The sequence below is a fragment of the Odocoileus virginianus genome, chromosome 5 (genome assembly GCF_023699985.2).
Source record: "Odocoileus virginianus isolate 20LAN1187 ecotype Illinois chromosome 5, Ovbor_1.2, whole genome shotgun sequence".
In the NCBI taxonomy this organism is placed as follows: Eukaryota; Metazoa; Chordata; class Mammalia; order Artiodactyla; family Cervidae; genus Odocoileus; species Odocoileus virginianus.
Genome location: NC_069678.1, coordinates 84,552,351 through 84,571,368, shown reverse-complemented (window position 1 = coordinate 84,571,368; position 19,018 = coordinate 84,552,351). Strand labels below are relative to the sequence as shown.

At 42.1% G+C, this 19,018-nt stretch overlaps 1 protein-coding gene across 2 annotated transcripts in view; it reads right to left on the bottom strand.

Annotated features, from left to right (window-relative positions):
- The window catches only part of HIVEP3 (HIVEP zinc finger 3), a 535,004-nt gene that overhangs the window by 403,199 nt on the left and 112,787 nt on the right, over window positions 1–19,018 (bottom strand). For both annotated transcript variants that reach the window (XM_070468342.1, XM_070468343.1), the window contains exon 2: window positions 8,013–8,124. The gene's annotated coding sequence lies outside the window, so the exon portion shown is untranslated. The remainder of the gene's footprint in view (window positions 1–8,012; window positions 8,125–19,018) is intronic.

Here is a 19,018-nt window from a genome sequence, read left to right as displayed (position 1 = left end):
CAACCAAAAACCCATCAGCTCCCCCAGGTGACCAAGAAAGAAGAAAGAAGTCCCTAGTAGCTGATGTGCTTCTGCATTTACAGGACTAATCTGTCATCTCTTCGATATCACTCATTTCTACTTTGCCAGACTCTTACTGGCAGGTTTAGAATATTCACACTCAGTCCACTAGCACCAACTCATCTTCTACCTTAGGAAAAAAAACCTGGAAGAAACCTGTCCAAGTTACACTACTAAGCACACACCATCCTATTCTTGGAATGAATCATGGAATAAACTGAACAAATCATTGCAATAAAGTGTTAGTTGCTTAGTCATGTCTGACTCTTTGTGAACCCATGGACTGTAGCCCACCAGACTCCTCTGTCCATGGGATTCTCCAGGCAAGATTACTGGAATGGGTTGCCATTCTCTTCTTCAGGGGGTCTACATGTGTAAATATATACATCCTGTAAAAAGGCTCAGCATTGTCTTTCATAATTAACAAGAGTTAAGGTTTACTGTGGTATTTGAGAAAACTGTAGACTTCTATTTTCAGTACTATGGTGGGTCAAGTATATAGCCAGCTCTACTGAAAACAACTAAGAAAACTAGATAACAGAAAAAACATCTTTTAAAATGATTCACAAGCTGAGAAACTGATAAGAAATTTTTTATCAAGGTGACATTCACATAACATGATGGAAATTAATTTTCAATTATTCTGGAAGCTTTGAAGATGTCCATAATTGAGACTAGTAATTCTACTCCTGTGTATATTCCCTAAGTCAACTTATATATATGCTCACAGGGGGAAGTTCACAGCAGTACCATTTACAGCAGCAAAAAACTGGAAATAATAAAAATTTGTGTTCATTGATAACAGAATAGATACATAAACCATACTAGATTCATTCCATGGAATTACAGTTCAGCAAAATGAACAAATGAGTTACACCCACCTTTTAGACTCTGTGGGAAAAGGCGAGGGTGGGATGTTCAGAGAGAACAGCATTGAAATAAGTATACTATCAAGGGTGAAACAGACCACCAGCCCAGGTTGGATGCATGAGACGGGTGCTCAGGGCTGGTGCACTGGGAAGACCCAGAGGGATCAGATAGAGAGGGAGGCGGGAGGGGGGAACGGAATGGGGAACACATGTAAATCCATGGCTGATTCATGTCAATGTATGGCAAAAACCACTACAATATTGTAAAGTAATTAGCCTCCAACAAATAAAAATAAATGGAAAAACAAAATAAAACAAAACAAGCAAACAAACAAAAAACAATATGGACAAATCTAGGAGTGAAATATGTAACAACTAGTTGGCACAGGGATTGATAGTCAGAAGGGACTCCAAACATAATATTAGAGATGACCAACACCCACTGCTGTGCCAGGTGTAATCCTTTTAGGAAGGTGAAGGGACTTGAAGTCTCATGGGAGTCCTCAGGTAAGCAGCAATTCCCCACCAACTAACATGGAAATATTTCAGTATTTCTGTTATTTGCCACCCAGTGCAGCCTCTGGTATGCATGGGCTAACTAGAAACACAAGTATATAAACAGTATGATTCCACTGATGTAATGTTTAAAAACAAATACAACTAAAGATCTGGTCTAGAGATGCAAATATAAAGGGTGAGACAATAAAGAAAAGCATGGGGAAAGGATACAAACGTGTCCAGAAAATGACTATCCCTAAAAAGGGAGAAGTAGGATGGGATGGAGAAAGGTACCACTCTTCCAATGGAAAAGTAACAGTCTTTTTTTTCTTAAATTGACTGGCAAGGACATGAGTGTTGGTCCTAATATAATATAAAGAATGATTATTCTTTATACCTTTATATATAGTATACAAGTTTTCTTTTGTATTCAGTGGTTATTTCATTAAAATTATTTAAAAGGAATTCATTAGGAAAAATTTAATAAGAAACTCTCATACCATATCTCTATGGTTCCTGCCATAACTCTTCTAGGGACTTGGCAAAAATGATCTCCTCAATTGTAATAGTAATTGGTGGAACTCTTAAACCCACTGAAAATTCTATGAGCTTCTCCCCAAATCACTCCACAAACATTCTTGTAAGAATCCCTTCAATAAGAAGCAGCAAAGTCCAACCTCCAGAGTACATCTTGCTCTGGCTCTTTTACTTAATATAATCATAAGCATAGTGAGTTTTGTTTTTTTTAATCTCCTGGAATCTTCTCAAATTTTGAAATCTTTCAAATGAGGGCATGGTGCAAATGACTACATTCTGTCTCTCTTGCTTAGATTTCAAATGGTGATGCTCTCATTTTGTCTTTCACCACACGCTTCAGCTGTGTGATGCCCCAGTTCTCCTCCTGAAATACGCTGACAATCAGGGGAACTTTCTAAGAGTGTATTAAATCTATATCGAGGGCCAAAGAGTATGTTTGGGAGGTTGCAGACATGTGTGATTTTTTAGCAACTCCAACAGCTGCTTGGCATCTGTAGACTCACCATTCGCTATTTTCAGTTATTTGTGAACCACTCCTAAGAGCCACACCACATGGCAACTCTCTTTTTTCTAAAGCACAAATGTGAACTGTGTAGAAAAACTACATAGCACAAGAGCAAGATACTTAGTCAGAGAGGGAGTCTTGTCAAAGCTCCCCTTCCCAACACACCACCAGGGAAACAGAAACTCTATGGATGTGAAATTAGTTCCTTGAGTGCAAGCTGAAAAGGCAAATCATTGGAGGGCTGTGAATAATTATGGGAACCTCTCCTCTCTGGACAGAAACCTGATTCAGAAGGAAGTCAAGAGCCTATGTAAATTTTTCTGCATTTGAAAATTTGGGAGTTTGAAAAGGGTCTGAGGTGCATCCATCAAGAATGTCAAGAATCCACTGTATAGAATCTTGATTGAGGAGATTTTCAGAATTCTTCTTCTAATAAAATTGTTGGTTCATTTTTATCAGGGCTCCTCTGATTTAAAGACAGCTTCAGCATCTAACACTGAGCCTGCAAGTCCTGAACAGACCAAGTTTGGTAACAGAGGCTCAGCAGAGCATCCCATGTATTAATAACACTGTTTTTCTTTTTTTCCATCTCTACTATTTGTTTACCAGTTTTTCTTTGGATCCCAGTCATGTATAGTACTCTTTTTTTTTTTTAACGTTGGCCCTGACCTCCAATTCAAGGACCCATGGACATCCAGAGAGCTCCAAGATTCTTGAGATTGGCTTCTGTAGGCTTTTCCCTGGCTTTGGCTACTTAAATCTAAGATGTAGTCTCAGTTCACCTCTACTGAACATCTAGATGTAAAGCTCCACCCTTCTCCTTTTTTTTTCAGATGGTGGCCAGCCACACCTGGTATTTTGTAAAAGTAAAAAATAGAGGAATCACATCACTCATGCATGCATGTTTTTCACGGACAGACCAGATCAATAGCCCAAGCCCAGTTCCCAAATGTGATCCTCCGAAAGGGGCAGCCCCTTGGAGACAGTGATTCAGTTACCCCACCACCACCAACCACAATCAACTCTTACCTCCTCTGCCTTTCAAGCCCCTTGGAATTTCAGAGAATAGTCTTTTATCCATCTTTCTACATCAGTATCCTTTTGCTAATATACATAGAAACTTTGGATAGTTCTGAACATTTCTGATCATATTCAAAGGCCTGCTACCGACAGTCTCTTTTATCAAGTTCAAAACTTTTTTCAAATAATTTACCAAAATGATGAAATTCTGTGTGTCTAGAAACTGAGTGAGATTCTTCTGGTCCTTTTAATTAGGGTCTTCACATTTTCAACATATGCATTAAACTTTAAAAACAGTACTCTTTAAAAAGTGTCAGCATTCATTTTCTTCTACTTGTGTTTTTCCTGTTGCCTTTGTCTTGGAACACGTTGTAACTAAGCAAATTGGCAGAGGGTTGGACAAAGCTTAGCATTGCTTGTGTACCTCACACATCCTTCCAGTTTTGAGCACCATGTCTGCATTGAGCCAACACCACAGTTTAACATGAGGGAGTTGTCATGCCACCTTGAACTTTTTCAACAGCACACTGGTGGGGGGAGTCCACACTCCCTACACTGACCTAAGAAACACATACCTCTCCTACCTCATCTTTTCCACTATCCAGACTCTTCCAATTATTTAGCATTAAAGTTGCCAAGTTAGAAGGTTCTAAGTGTGTCTCTGGTCACAACAAGACAGGCTGAGGCTCCCATGCCTTCTTCTTAGAATTTTCTACAACTTCAAATGTGAGAACATAAGCACTACTAATTCTAGCATAATAGTTCCCTGCCAAATTTCAGCAAAATATCATACAGTTCTCAATTAATTTCAGTGGGGGTGTTGGTGCTTATAGTTATAACATAATTTTGATCAGTAAGTCCTTGGCTGTCCAGAAAACTCAGGTATTCTGTTGTCCTGCATAAATGAAGTTTTTTCTTTTAGCATCATGTTGAAAAAAGTCATTTGGGGTATACTTCAAATTCTTAGGCTTTTTGAAACTGGCATACAAAAAGTCATTTAAACTCCTCTTCGTGCATAAAGGTCACTGTAAGCATCAGTTTTTAAGCTACAAAACAGAGTTCTGAAGACCCATCAAAATGCATAAAATTTCACTGAATTGCTCCCATTAAATACTTATATTAAATTCCATGCTTTGAATTCCCATGCCTTTTAAATTTTATTTTAAACTTGTTTAGTATTTCTGTCTTACATTACTAATACTTCTTAGTGATATTTTACAAAAGAGCTATATAAGGAACCTTATACACTACTTTATCAATCTTATCCAATTTGCTGGGTGTATTTGCAAACTAATCACAGAGCCTCTTAGAACTTTGGATAAATGAATCCTGAAAGAGGATATGAAATTTTCCAATGGCTATAATACATGACCTGAGCTCATGACTTACAATATCTCTCTTGCTTTATCACTTAGGTCCCAACTGGAAAAGTGACACTCTGTCAATGTGCATTCCAGATGGTCATGGTATCATCCTAACACCCAGCAACTATAGGGAGACATGTTTCTTTTTAGCCCAACTCATTTTCTTCTCAAGATATTTCAGTGCATTTGGTAAGGCTATGATGGTGACACCCACTTTACAGAATGAAGAATGACTTTGGTCAAGGGCTTTGTCTAAGTCTGGTCTGAAAGACCAGTGCTGTCTATTCATATAGCCAGTATTTCCTGCCCTGCTTGCCCAGTGTATCTGCTGATTTATAAATATGCTTTGATTTCATCAGAAAGAGAATGAAGAACAACATGTCTGAACTTCCTTGATGGGCAGCTTGGAGAGCAGAAAAGGACCTGAAAGGCATCAGGGAACTCACAGGGCAAGTTAGAGACAAGTTAAAAGCTATCCAGTTGTCACACAGCTTTCTTAACATTATCTTCCATCAAGTCGGGGCCTGGAATCTGCCAGGATTTCTGCTTGCCGGTATTTTTCACACATTGAGTGCCTCAATGGTTCACTTGGCAAGAACCCAAAGGCAGCACATGCTTCTCCACTCTAAGGAGGGTGGCTGCCACTGTAACGGTGGGTGGAGACAGTTCAATAACAGCGCCCGTGGGGCACATCATCCACTGCCAAATGCACGCCCTTTGTCATGGGCCCTTAGAGCAGATACAGCAGGGGTTGAGGACAGTAAAACCATCTGAGGCTGAAGAGGCCTGTGTGTGTGTGTGTGTGTGTGTGTGTGTGTGTGCGCGCGCGCGTGTGTGTGTGCGCGCGTGCATGTGTGTGTGTATGTGCATGCTCAGTCATGTCCGACCCTTTGTGACCCCATGGACTGTAGCCTGCCAGGTTCCTCTGTACATAGCCCAGGCAAGAATACTGGAGTGGGTTGCCATTTCCTTCCTCCTTCAAAGGAATCTTCCCAACTCAAGGATCAAACCCGAGTCTCCTGCATTGGCAGGTGGATTCTTTACCAACTGTGCCACCTGGGAAGCCCCTGAAGGGGCCAGACTTCCCATGAAATTAATGTCTGCCCAGGAGCCCTAGGCCGAGGCACTAAGGGGTGTGATAAGAACTTGCAACAGTTCTGTGTCCTGTGAGTGCCTTAGCTAAACAGATGGAAGGAGAGAGAGCTAAGTGTCATACCCACCTTTCCCCCTTTGCCTGCAGATATCTCCGTGGGACAGTTGTTCTCCTACCTTGCAAAAACTAGTAATAATCCCACAGTATTTAATGCAAGAATGTACAGGGCCTCCAGCATCTGCAAGTTATCAGAACTTTAAAGAGCATATGTCAAGCAGCTCAGCCAGCATCTGGGTTCTGCTATTCAGCCACACACTGTGGTCCAACCCTAGAGCAAAACTGAAACTCTAAGAATGGCAGAAACTCTTTCCCTTAGCAGGAAGCATGAGAAACAGCTGGGACCTAAAACAAATGAACCTGGTGGTCACCCTGGATTCAGGATTCCGGTTGTGCATCGAGCTAGTCACCCAGGGTTCTTGCAGGGATGACGGTCAACCTTCTCCCTGGTTCAAGCAGGGGTGAAATGACCACATGAAAGTCCAGACAACCAGTGACTGGCCAAAAGGGATGTGGGAGGATTTTTAGATCAACACCAACCCAAAGCCAATTCCAAACTCATCCCAATGGACACGTGATTTTTGCCTCCCACCCCACTCCGGTTCCTCACATAAATTGCTCAAATAGTTCTCTCTCTTTCCCACACTCTCCCTGCCCCCTAATACACACAGTTACATAAAAGCATCTTAAACATAGGACCCAACTTCTTCAGTCTGGGGGAGGACCAGGAGATGGTGGGAGCTGCTGGGGTGCACGGTCTGATCATTAGTTGAAATTACATAATCATGCAAACAAGGGCTGGAGAACTGCTCAGATGGAGATCAGTTTAGCGCACACCTCACTCGCCCCTCTTCCCCTTCCCCAACAGCCCGAAAGCAAGCAAGTTTTAACATAACCACAACCGAAGCACCAGACATGGCTGGGGGGTGGCGAGCAGCCGACTGCTGAGGTTACAATTCCAATGGTGGCCCGAAACTTGAGGTGCATAGCAGAAAGAGGGCCCAGGGGCCGCTCACCCAGCAACCAGACCCCGAAGACCCTCCTGCCTGCATCCTCGACCCCCAAAGAAGTCATCCAGACCTGCGAAGCTGAAACATGAACCAAAGAAGTTGCGACCAACCAAACCTAAGCCTGGCCCCCAGCGCCTTGCCACAACTTCCTTCCAAGTCCCGGCGAGTTCAGATTGTCTGACACACTCAGGAAAAGAGTCCTCCAGCAGCTCCTACCGTCTCAGCGGGAGCCACTCAACACCAGCGGTGTTTCTAATTTTGAAGGATGGTAAAATGTGGGACACAACTGGGAGAGGGGGTACTTGCTTTGCTAGCAGTAAGGCAAGACTCCCCAACAGACGAAGAGTTTGGGTTTGCTTTGGTTTTCTTGGGGTGGGCGCGAGGTTGTGATTTTGCTTTGGGAACATTTGCAGAGGGGCGCTAGGATTTCATGGAGTTGGAGAAGATCTCCCATCTGCCTGGGCACCTAGCATCCTCCGATCGGATTTCATTTTCGGCAACAGATAGGGCTCGCAGGGGCCTGGGGGTGGGGGTGGGGGTTGCTGAACAATCCTGGAGCCGCAGCCAGGGCAGCTGAAGAAACTGCAGGTTCTGCGGCGGACTAGGCATCCGCCTGACCGCTGAGGTTCAGAGCAGAGCCAGCCGCCAGTGCGCGGGTGCAGCGGGGCCGCCAGGAGCTGGGAGCGCGCGGCGCGCACAGGGTTACTGCCGCCGCCGCCGCCGCCGCCGTGATTGACGCGCGGGGGTCACTTGAGGCTCCAGCCGCTCCCCCGGCACCCGGCCGGGCAGCCCGCTCAGCCCACCGAGGGCAACGCACGCCCCGCGGCCGCCCACCCGGTCGTTCCCCGTGCCTCTGCCCGCGGACACCTCGCCCAAGAAGGGCCAAGACAACATGGAATCGCAGCTCGCTATCTCACTTGCCCGTGGCGGCCGCCGGCAAAAAACAATAAATAAAATGCGAGGCAACCATCAGCCGAATAAAAATCCAGAGTCCCCTACCTTCGGCCTTGGGATGGCACACTGGTCCTGTGTTCTCTGACCCACGGATCCAGCCCCTTCTTCATGAATTATTCCGGTCAGTCAGGATTTTGTGCATTTTTTTCCTGAACACCTGTTTCAAGTAAGGGGTAAAGACCTTATTGAAAGAACTGTCCTTAAAAAATAAGCTGTGCACACATATGTCCATCCAGGCATGCATGCGTGTTTGTATACACACATATGCACACGAAATATACATGTACATTGAAGCACCAAACTAGGCAGTTGGATAATGGGAGAGTCGGCTGGTTGTGAGCATGCTCGCGCCGGGAACAGATCCACCCTCTGTTATTCCTCTGAATAAATATAAATCACGATCAGAAACCCAAACAGCAGCATCCCTCTTGAATTCCTGCTGCTGAAAAACATGGAATAAACGCAGCCCGGAGACACGGCATCTAATCAGCAGCTGTTTTCTGAATCCAGAGCCAACCCCTGCCTACCCTGTCTTTTCCACTACGAGTTCAGACCTTTTTTGAAAGGGGTTTTAACCTTTTAAAGATACAGTACACCAATTATCACTTCTGAATAGCTGTCACTCCAAGAGCAGGAAGCCAGTCCCAAGCCTAAAGCCACAGGGCAGGCTTGCACTCAGAGATAATGATTTCATTCATTGGTGCCTTTTTACAAACATACAAACATATATATATATATACAGAGAGAGAACTAGCAAAGGCAAGCCATAAAACTAGACACATATTTATTGCAGTGAGGAGTTCCTCAGTGACTAATCAGCATGTTATGTAAACGCTACCATCCTTCACTTCGGAACACACATGTTCATGGGGTCAGACAATGCCAGGGACACTTGTCAGCATGAGTGTCACCCCTCAGAAGCCCCTACCTGCTGATAAAAGACCAGGAAGCCTAGCAGGGCAGCTGAAGGAAGTGGGGGGCCCTGCCAGCTCAAAATTAACCACAGGGCACTGCCATGTCCTCAAATTAAAGAATCCTCTAGCACTACTTATAACGTAATCTAGAACCAGATCTTGTTCCAACACACTTTTTTTTTCCAACCAGAATCTGGAATCAAAACTACCGCCTGAACCTTCACCATCTCTAAGATCCAGACTTAGGTCCTTCTTCAAGATTTTGTTAACAGGGTTTTGTTTGGTTGTTGGGGTTTTTTTCTTTTTTTTTTCCCCCACCAGGGCTAGATTAAGAATTAAGGTAGAAAAATGGGGGCTGGGGATTGAGGATAAACAACCCCCACCCTGCCCTAATTTTTTTTTTTAATTAAGTACTTTAGCCACCCAGCTGGTGTTTATTAGTCCAGTTTTGTTTTGGCTTTTAAAGAAGCAGCACTGAGAAGAAACCAAAACTCCCCACCTCATGTATGTTTGGAAGGAAGGAAAATGCCTTTTACAGTTTCTTTTTCACCCCAAGAACCCCAGGGCTTCAGAATAGCACTGACTGTTGGTCCCCTGGCTCCCGCCCAGCAGCAGCAACACTAGTAGCTTACCTGAAAAGCCACCCCGATGTCCCCACAGCCACTCCTGGGCAGTCCCTCTAGCCCTGGTCTCAGAGCCCACCCTCCCTGGGCAAAGCACTAAAACCAATGCACTGTCACCCTCTCACCTCATCACAGCCACTGCCTGCACTGCCCTCTCCCAGACACACACACACACACTCCCTTCTCTCCCAGCTTCCAGGGCTCTTTAGCAGAAAATTATCATATTTCATGTGTCATCACCCAAGCTCGCTGGGCCTTTCACTGATTGGCTGGGCACCGGCAGCCGGAAATGTCAATAGCCACACAGCTTGGAACTGACTCTCCCGCGGCCACCCCAGACCTGAGCCCAGGAGGCTCTGTGACAAGGCGAAGACCTGCCGCCGGGAGCTCGTCACTCTCCTCCCCGCTGGTCTCCCTACCCCGCCTTGGGGGAGGGGATCGCCAGGGGATGTGGATCCAGTCTCCAGCCAGGCTAGGGGCTGAACTGCCTCCAACTGCAGGGAGGAAGGGAACCACTGAAATTCCTGTTCTTCCCAGCAGGAAGATGTCTCCATTCGGTTTTAAAGATTTGGAGAAAGTGTTCCTGATACAAAACCATCTCTCCTCACACTGAAAAATAAAAACTATCAGTAAGGCTTGGGGAAAACAAAATTGTTTTTCCTCAGCAGTTTATCTGTTGCTGCTCTTTATCCCCCATCTAATATCACAGGCACTAAGGTATCATAACCATAATATCCCAAGGGAAACCGGAAGACAAATTAGTCCATCTTCTTCCCTTAAATAGAACAGCTCTTAACCCTCCAAGAAAACTCCCCAGAAAAAGAGGCTTCCTGACTTGGCTACCCAATGCTTTGTGATGCCACCCAAGTGTTTCAGAGTTAACTGGTCTTTGTAGTGACCAACCTGAATCATTTTGACTGTAATTGAAGCATAGTCTCTCTGGCTGTATCTTTAGCAGGTTCAGTGTGACTCACCATTTCAGTCTCACCTCACTCTGTTCTCCTGGCTAAAATTAAATCCCATCTCTCTGGACTGTGGTGTAAAAGTTGTTTCTCAAACCTTTAATTATGCTGCTTTATTCTTTAGACTTCAGAGACAAGCCTCCCAGAGCTGATGTAGTTCAAAGGTTATTCCACTAAGCCATGCACGTGATGCTTCACTCCTGTCGGCTGTTTCTACTCTGGAGTTTTGCGTTTGGGGGAGAGAAAATTGGGCTTAGATATTTACTCCTTCCTTCTCCTCCAAAAAAAACCCCAAACCAAAACAAAACCCCATATGTACATGACTGAAACAATAGTGGCAGTGCTGGGACCCAGAGAAAGATGCCATCAACAAAGCCAAAATTTTGAAGAATATGGGGAAGATATGAAGTCGATGAGAGATCTGTTAGGAAAGGCTGATTAGTGCTGATAAGTCCACGCATGATTCTGCCTAGGCCCCTTAAGAAGAATGTGCACAGACTGCCAGAAAAGGGTCCTGGAAAACCCCAAGCTCAGAGGATCAAAGGTCACATGAGGGTCACAGACATCAGCTCAGAGGACATTAGGAACTAGGAAGATTCTCTCCACACAGAACAGCAATTATTCCCTAACATCTTTGGAAAGTGGGAAGTTTGTCCCTAATATAGGAAAAAGTCAAAGTCTGAATAGAGACAGCACCCCATTTTATTTAGGTATCCTACACATACACGCACGCACACACACACACACACACAATGATGAAGAAGACAAAAAAACAGAAGAAAAATATTTATAATCAAATAAGACACAAGTCATAACAGAGAAATCCAGAACAGCCTATATTAGTCTAATAGAAATACTGGAAGGAGATGACATCATTAAGAAAGGGGAACAGCAACAATCAAGGGAGAAATAGAAGACCATTTCCTCGAGCTGATGAGACTGGAGGCCTTAGATCATATGGGTCTATCGAGTGCTGAGTAGCAGGATTACTGAAAGAATACACAATTCTAGATGCAGTCTCTGACTCTAAGAACAAAAAGAAACAACTACAGGCTTCCTGACAGAGGAGAAAAATCAGGTTGCTTAGAAGGAAATAAAATCAGACTGACAACATACTTCACATCTGCAACACTAGGCTAAAAGACAGTGGCACGATTTTTATAAAATTCTCAGGAAATCTTATTGTAACTCAAAAATTCAACCATCTGCCAAATTATAATTTCTCTCACATGTGATGACAAAAGAAAGGCACGTTCAAAGACACAGAAATATCCTTTATTAAATTAAAGAAAAAAGATTACTTGAATATCTGTTCCAGCCAATGGAAAAAATAAGCCAGAATAATAAACTCAAGAAAAAAGATATTATATAAGAAAATGTAATGAATAAAGCCAATAAAATGTATGGTTAAGTACAAATACAATTGATAATGTGGTAGTAAAGTTTAATTGTTAACATAAGATAGGTAGAAATAAAGAGAGGACTAGAGAAAGAAATCAAGAAATCTGGAATCAAATTTCCATATGATTTCATCCAAAAAACTGAAAATCTCAATGGAGATGGGTAAGTAAAATCGCTAGAATAAAAAAATAGGGTGGGAGGATCATTATGGAAGGCAATTACAACTCCATTTATCACCTCTCTTCCCAAGACCACATTAAAATGTAATAAAGAATTTTTAAGTTCAAATACACAATGAGAAAGAAAACAGTAGAAGAGCCATTAGCCAAGAAAATTGAAAAAGAAGAATAGAGAGGAACTGAATTTATCAGCTATGAGTATCTACTTAAATGCTACAATAGATAAAATAATATAGCACAATTGCAGAAACCTAGAAATGGATGATGGAATTGAATAAAGAAACAGCTTCAAGTATAGTGTTTGCTATGTGATAGGTGATAAAAACTGAATTTTAAATCAACAGGAGGAAAAAATGTATTGTTCAATAAACAGTGTCAGTGTGGTGTTCAGTATTGCTTCTAACTCATACCTTATACAAAATATATTCTGTTTCCACACATACACACACACAACAATACTGCAAGGAAAAACAGGTGCTATGACTGACCAATAAATCATAGAATGTTATAAAGTTGCTGGGGTTTTTTTTTTTTTCCTAATAGTGGAAAGAATAGAAAAATAGTGGTTATTCAGTCTATTTAAATACCATTGTGATAGGCTACATAACGGCCCCCCAAAGACATTCACTTATGGAAAGTAAATATTACCTATGGTGAAAGATGTGTCTAACTGAAGGCTCTTGAGATGGGAAAGTTATCCTGGATTATCTGGGAAGGTACTAAATATAATATGAGTAGCCTTATAAGGGGGAGGCAGAAAAAGGAAACAATAATCAAAACAAAAAGACAACCCACAGATGGGGAAGAAATGTTTCCAAATGTCATGACCAATAAGCGATTAGTTTCCAAAATCTACATACAGTTCATGACACTTAACAGCATCAAAACAAACAGCCCACTCAAAAAATGGGCAGAAGAATTGAATAGACATTTCTCAATCCCACTCCTGAGCATATATACAGAAAAAAGCATGATCAGAAAGGATACACGCACCCCAATATTCACTGCAGCACTCCTTACAATAGCCAAGACCTGAAAGCAACTTAAGTGTCCATCAACAGAGGAATGGATAAAGATGTGGTACATATACACAACGGGATATTACTCAACCAATAAAAAGGATGAAATAATGCCAACTGCAGCAACATGGATGGACCTACAGAGTGTCATACTGTATGAAGTAAGTCAGGAAGAGAAGGAAAAATATATGACATTCCTTATATATGGAATCTAAAAAGAAATGATACAAATGAATTTACTTGCAAAACAGAAAAGAGACTCACAGACTTAGAAAACGAACTTATGGTTTCTGGGTGGGGAGGATAGTTAGGGAATTTGGGATGGACATGTACACAGTGCTATATTCAAAATGGATAACCCAAAAGGGCCTACTGTATAGCGCATGGAACAATGGAACTCTGCTCAATGTTATGGGACAGTCTGGATGGGAGGGGAGTTTGAGGGAGAATGGATACTCGTCTATGTATGGCTGAGTTTCTTGGCTGTTCACGTGAAACTACCACAACATTGTTAATTGGCTATACTTCAATATAACATGGGCTCCCCTAGTGGCTCAGAGAGTAAAGAATTCACCTGCAATGCGGGAGACCTGGGTTCAGTTCCTGGGTTGGGAAGATCCCCTGGAGGAGGGTATGGCAACCTACTCCAGCATTCTTGCCTGGAGAATCCCCATGGACAGAGGAGTCTGGTGGGCTACCAGTCCATGGGGTCGCAAAGAGTCAGACACAACTGACTAAGTGCACACACACACAATATAACATTAAAAGTTTAAAGTTTGAAACATACATAAAGCACATGAATAATTAAAAAAGAAAAAGAAAAAGAGGAGAAGGAAATGTGACCACCGGGGCCAAGATTGGCATGATACAGCTACAAACCAAGGAAACCCAGAAGCACCAGAAACTGAAAGAGGCAAGGAACAGATCCCCCCCTTAGAGGCTCTGGAGGAAGCACAGCCATGCTGACACCTTGATCTTAGCCCAGTGAAACTGATTTCATATTTCTGGACTCCAGAATTCTAAGGAAATAAAATATTGTTTTAAGCCCCAAAGTCTGTGGTCATTTGTTATAGGAGTGATAGGAAACTAACACATTCACCATGATGAGAGACAGTACTTCCTAGAGATTATAATAATTATTACCAGCAACAATACTTACTGTGTGCCTGGCATTGCTAAATTATATACAAATCTAATCTCATTTAATTTGCATGCAAGGTGGCAATAGAGAGTTGTAGTTAATATGGCTCCACCACTTAGTAGCATGTACACCTGGGAAAACTATATAACCTTCTAATGCTGCTTTGTCTCATCCATAAAGTAGAGGTGGTACCTAACTGTCGGGTTGTTGAAGATAAAGTGAAACTATATATGTAAAGGTCTTAGAACACTGCCTGGCAATAAAGACTCCACAAATAATAATTAATAATGAGAAAGTTCTTCCTTATGCCGGGCAGCAGTCTGTCTCCCAGAGCATCTCTCATTGATTCTAGTTCTTCCCTTTGGATACTTATAGAACAAAGGTCTCTCCAAACCACCTGACTATCAATCAAATATCTAAAGATAATGATCATTTCATTAAGAGTCTCAGCTTTGGGAACTTCCCTGGTGGTCCACACTCCCAATTCAGGGGGCCCATGTTCGGTCCATGGTCAGGGAACTAACTAGATCCCACATGCCACAACTAAAAGACCTCGCATGCCACAACAAAGACTGAAGATCCTGTGTGCCACAACTAAGTCCTGGTACAGCCAAGTAAATAAATTTTTAAAAAAAATTTTTTAAGAGTCTCAGCTTCTCCAGACTGAAAGTAACTAATGCCTTCAATCACTGCTCTTGTGAATTCATCAAAGTTCCTTTCTCATCTAGACATATGTTCTCATCTGGACATATTCTCGTATATCTTTATATACAAGATATCTTGTATATCTTTAGATAAGATCCCAGACTTATCACCATTCTTGTTCTAGAACAGCAGTTGGCAAACTAGCCCTCCATGCAGGTTATATTTTTTAACAGTCTATGAGTTAAGAATGGTTTTTACATTTTTTAAGGATTGTAAAAAAAAAAAAAAAAGAAAATTTTCAATATAAACTATATATGGCCTGCAAAGTTGAAAATATTTATTATGTGGCCTTTTTCAGAAAAAGTTTACCAATTCCTGTTCTAGAAGATCCTATACATCTATCAATACAGTGTAAGATTACCCAAGACATTTGTGCAAACAAAAATGTCTTTTGCACTCCTGTATCATACCAACTTAACTGTAAAGCTACTAATTGTTCAGTCAGTACCCATTCTCTCTCCCCTTCTTACCTAGTAATAAAAATCTTAGCTAGGAATATGGCTACCAGTTTAATACTACATTTCCCAGTCTCCCTTGTCATAAGGTGTGGCCAGGAGGCAAAGTGCTAGCCAATGGGATGTAACCAGACTTGACTAGTGTGATCTTCTAGTCCTGCACTTAAAGGGGAGGACCATGCCCTTCCCTTTCCCATTCGCCATTGGGTGGAATGTGGATCTGACAGTCCTGTGATGAAGGGTAGCAGAGCAACAACAGAGAAGATCAAGGGTCTCTGGCGCTACCATTTTACCCAATGGAAATAAACTTGTAGTTTACTTAAGCCATTGTTATTTTAGGTCTTTGTGACAGTAAGTGAATCTATGCCCTAACCAATACAACTATCAATTTTAACTCCCGAGTATTTTTTATATTTGTGGCCGCTAACACACACATCTCCTCCATTCTGCAATCATGCAGTTAATTTTCTGGACACCATCACAAGACCCTGCATTGACCTTGTAAGAATCAGTCTATCATTTCACCCTGACACTTGGGACCCAATTCTGTCATCCAAAGTAGCTACTGTCCTGTCTAATTTCATGTCATTTTTCAAGAAGCACTTTAGGTGTGGCACTCTAACTAAACACAATGCTTATCAAAGTACCTGATCATTGTTAAGTATAATATAATGGAGAAGACTGTGACCTCAGTTTGTGGGGGAAGAAAATAACAGATTAAACTAAGGTCCAATGAAGGAGAAGGTGTGGAGGATGGAGACAAGCAGCTATGAGGAGCTTACTGTGTTCCAGGCACTCTTCTGTGAACTTCCTCAGTGTTATTTATTAAATATTTCACTGATTCATTCATTCACTCATTCATTTTTAAAGTACTAATTTTAATTTTTTGAAACAGTAACTACAAATACCCCAGATGAGGCAGAAAACTATTATCCATAAACACTGATGAAAACAGAGCCCATCCAAACCTCTCTTTATCTAAGACCATGGGCACCTACCCTGTCTTTGCACACCTAAAGGGTTTATTGCTGGCTTTCTTTGCAAGATTTAGAGTCAAAGATAAAAATACCCCAAGCACAAAACTCAGGAACTGTTCAGTGTAGAACAGTGGACAGTATTTTCAGAAACCTCTACAATTTTAAGACAGGTGAGAAGTAAGTACACGCTGGCCTTCTGCAAAGCAGGATGGCAGAAAGAGAGTGTGCAGGCTCTGAGTAATGTCAGACTATATGGATTCAAACCCTCTGGGTTTGAGCCAACTGCTTAATCCTTTCCTGCCTCAGGTTTCCTTATCTGCAAAATAGGGACATGTTATTCTTACCAAACAATCTCCAAGGCAGATTTCCACCCCCTTTTTTGCAGATGATGAATATGATCATGAATATGTCCTTGTCCAAAGGTAATCATCCAGTAAAATGTCAGCATGAGGCTTAAACCTTAGGTCCTTTTGGTTCCCACCTCGTGCCCATATGATCAAAGAGAAAGATAGAAAATAAAGTTACTGAATCATGCTGAAAAAGATGACCTTCCCACCAGAGGGAAGGTCAGAAAACTCTTAATGTGGTACTGAGATGAGAGACAACTGAGGATAATGGGGGTTTTCTTCTAAATTCCTTCAGAGCTTTCATTGCTTAGAGTGGAACAACACCCTAGAATGGTGTTTAAAAAACAAAGTGCTGGCTCAAGACCCACTCCCTTTTTACAATCATTCACCCTGTCTGGGGATCTTGGTAGGGTGGTTTCCAATACATAAAAAACCAGCCAAGGTCAACGTGCATCTTCTTCCTCGCTTCTGGTTACCTAAAAGTGCATTTTTCAGAATCTAAAGAAACACACAGGCAAAACAAACAAAACCTTAGGGTACTGGTTCTTAACCTTTCTTTTACCTCTTACACCTAAGATATGAAAGACACTATCTAGGGCCTCAGTAACCAGGGAATAATACCGGAAAAGTTTCTAGTGCAAAAGGAGTGTAGTATAGCACAAAACAAACTTCTCAGACCTGGTGAGACCCTACTGCGGGCAGCCAGTGGCAAGGCATCCAGGGGCCCCAAACGGGTACTCTGAGTGCCAACTCAGCACTGAGACAGACCTCACAGCTCCCATTCCCTGTGACCACCTGCCTTCTGTTTGCATATCCTGGCAACATCAACTCTACGTGTGTGTACAGGGTACAGGGTGGGGGAAAGGCTGTCTTTCAGCAACTCACAGCCCACCTAAGAATGCTGCAAGAACAAACAAGAGAAAGTCATAATAAAAAGCAAGTCAGAGTCTACAACTACACAAAGGAATCTAACCAACTATAGGAGCAGGATGAGATATTTTGTTTAGACTGGAAAGAACTCTGACTAGCACAGATCATGAGTAAATACCAGAAATTATATGCAACTTATTACATTCACCTGGGGTGAAAAACTCACATGCCTTCAGGGGCCCAGCAAACAACATAAGTGTGTGAAACAGTGCGGTAATAAGAGATCAGGCTTCCTTGCAAATCCAACTTCAATATAAATAGACAAAGGGCATGTAGGCTAGCATTGACATCAGAAGATGGACTGCTGGTTTGCAGCCCCTCCCCACAATGATCAAGTCAGTAAAAGAAAGAAGAGAAGGAAAAAATTTTCATCCCTCCGTAGAAGGATAAAGAAAATTAGCTTTTCTCACAAAGCAGTTTTCTAAAAGAGATTTTTAGGTCATCATCACTTCCAAGACCTAGTTAAGACTGGATAAAAAGCCAAAGTAAGATATAGAAAGAGTTAAAGAACACCCCTCAAAACTGAATGTCTCCAGATGAGTTGAGTTAGATGGTCTGATCAGCAACTCTCAGACTAACAGTTCAGTGAATCACCTGGGGGCCAACATAGCAATGAAAGATGTTCATCTACAAGTCTCATTTACAGTCTAAAGGTGTCTCCACACTGAAACAGAAGGAAAAGGAGCAGAGCACAAGGAATGACATAGCCCAAGGACATGCTAAAAACTGATTAGAAAAAAAAAAAAAAACTGATTAGAACAAAATAAGTTCAAGATGGCGGACAAGTCAACTTCCACCAGACCTTGAACCCTCAGGATGCACTCTTCATAAGACATCAGCAAGCTAAATGACACAGCTGCCAGCACCATGACAGTTCCAAGACTGACCATCAAAGACCAAAAGGTGAGTGGTAGCCCAATTCCTGGAAATTTCCACTCCTTCTCACAAAATAGTTGGAATAATCCTCCCACTCATTAGCCTATGAAATTATCCAGTCCATAAAAACTAACCGTGTCATATTTTGGGGCCATACTCACCTTCTGAGCTGACCCACACTCTGTTTGTGGAATGTATTTCTCTCTAAATGAACCCACTTCTTACCTATCACTTTGTCTCTTATTGAACCCTTTCTGAGATAAGACATTAAGAATCTGAGCTTCACCAAGTCCTGAAACCAGGTGTATGATCTCAGTTAAAAGACTGTGGGTTCACTATTGTAAAGCAATCATCCTTCAACTAAAAATAAATAAATTTAAAAGAAAAAAAAAAAGACTATGGGTTCAAGTCCCAATCTGGGTTTTGGCTGGGTTTGAGTCTTGACCAATGGCTTCAAGTATCAATCTGAGTTACACTGTCTCAATACTACTTTCTTATAACATAAAGGAGCCTTTACTCCTC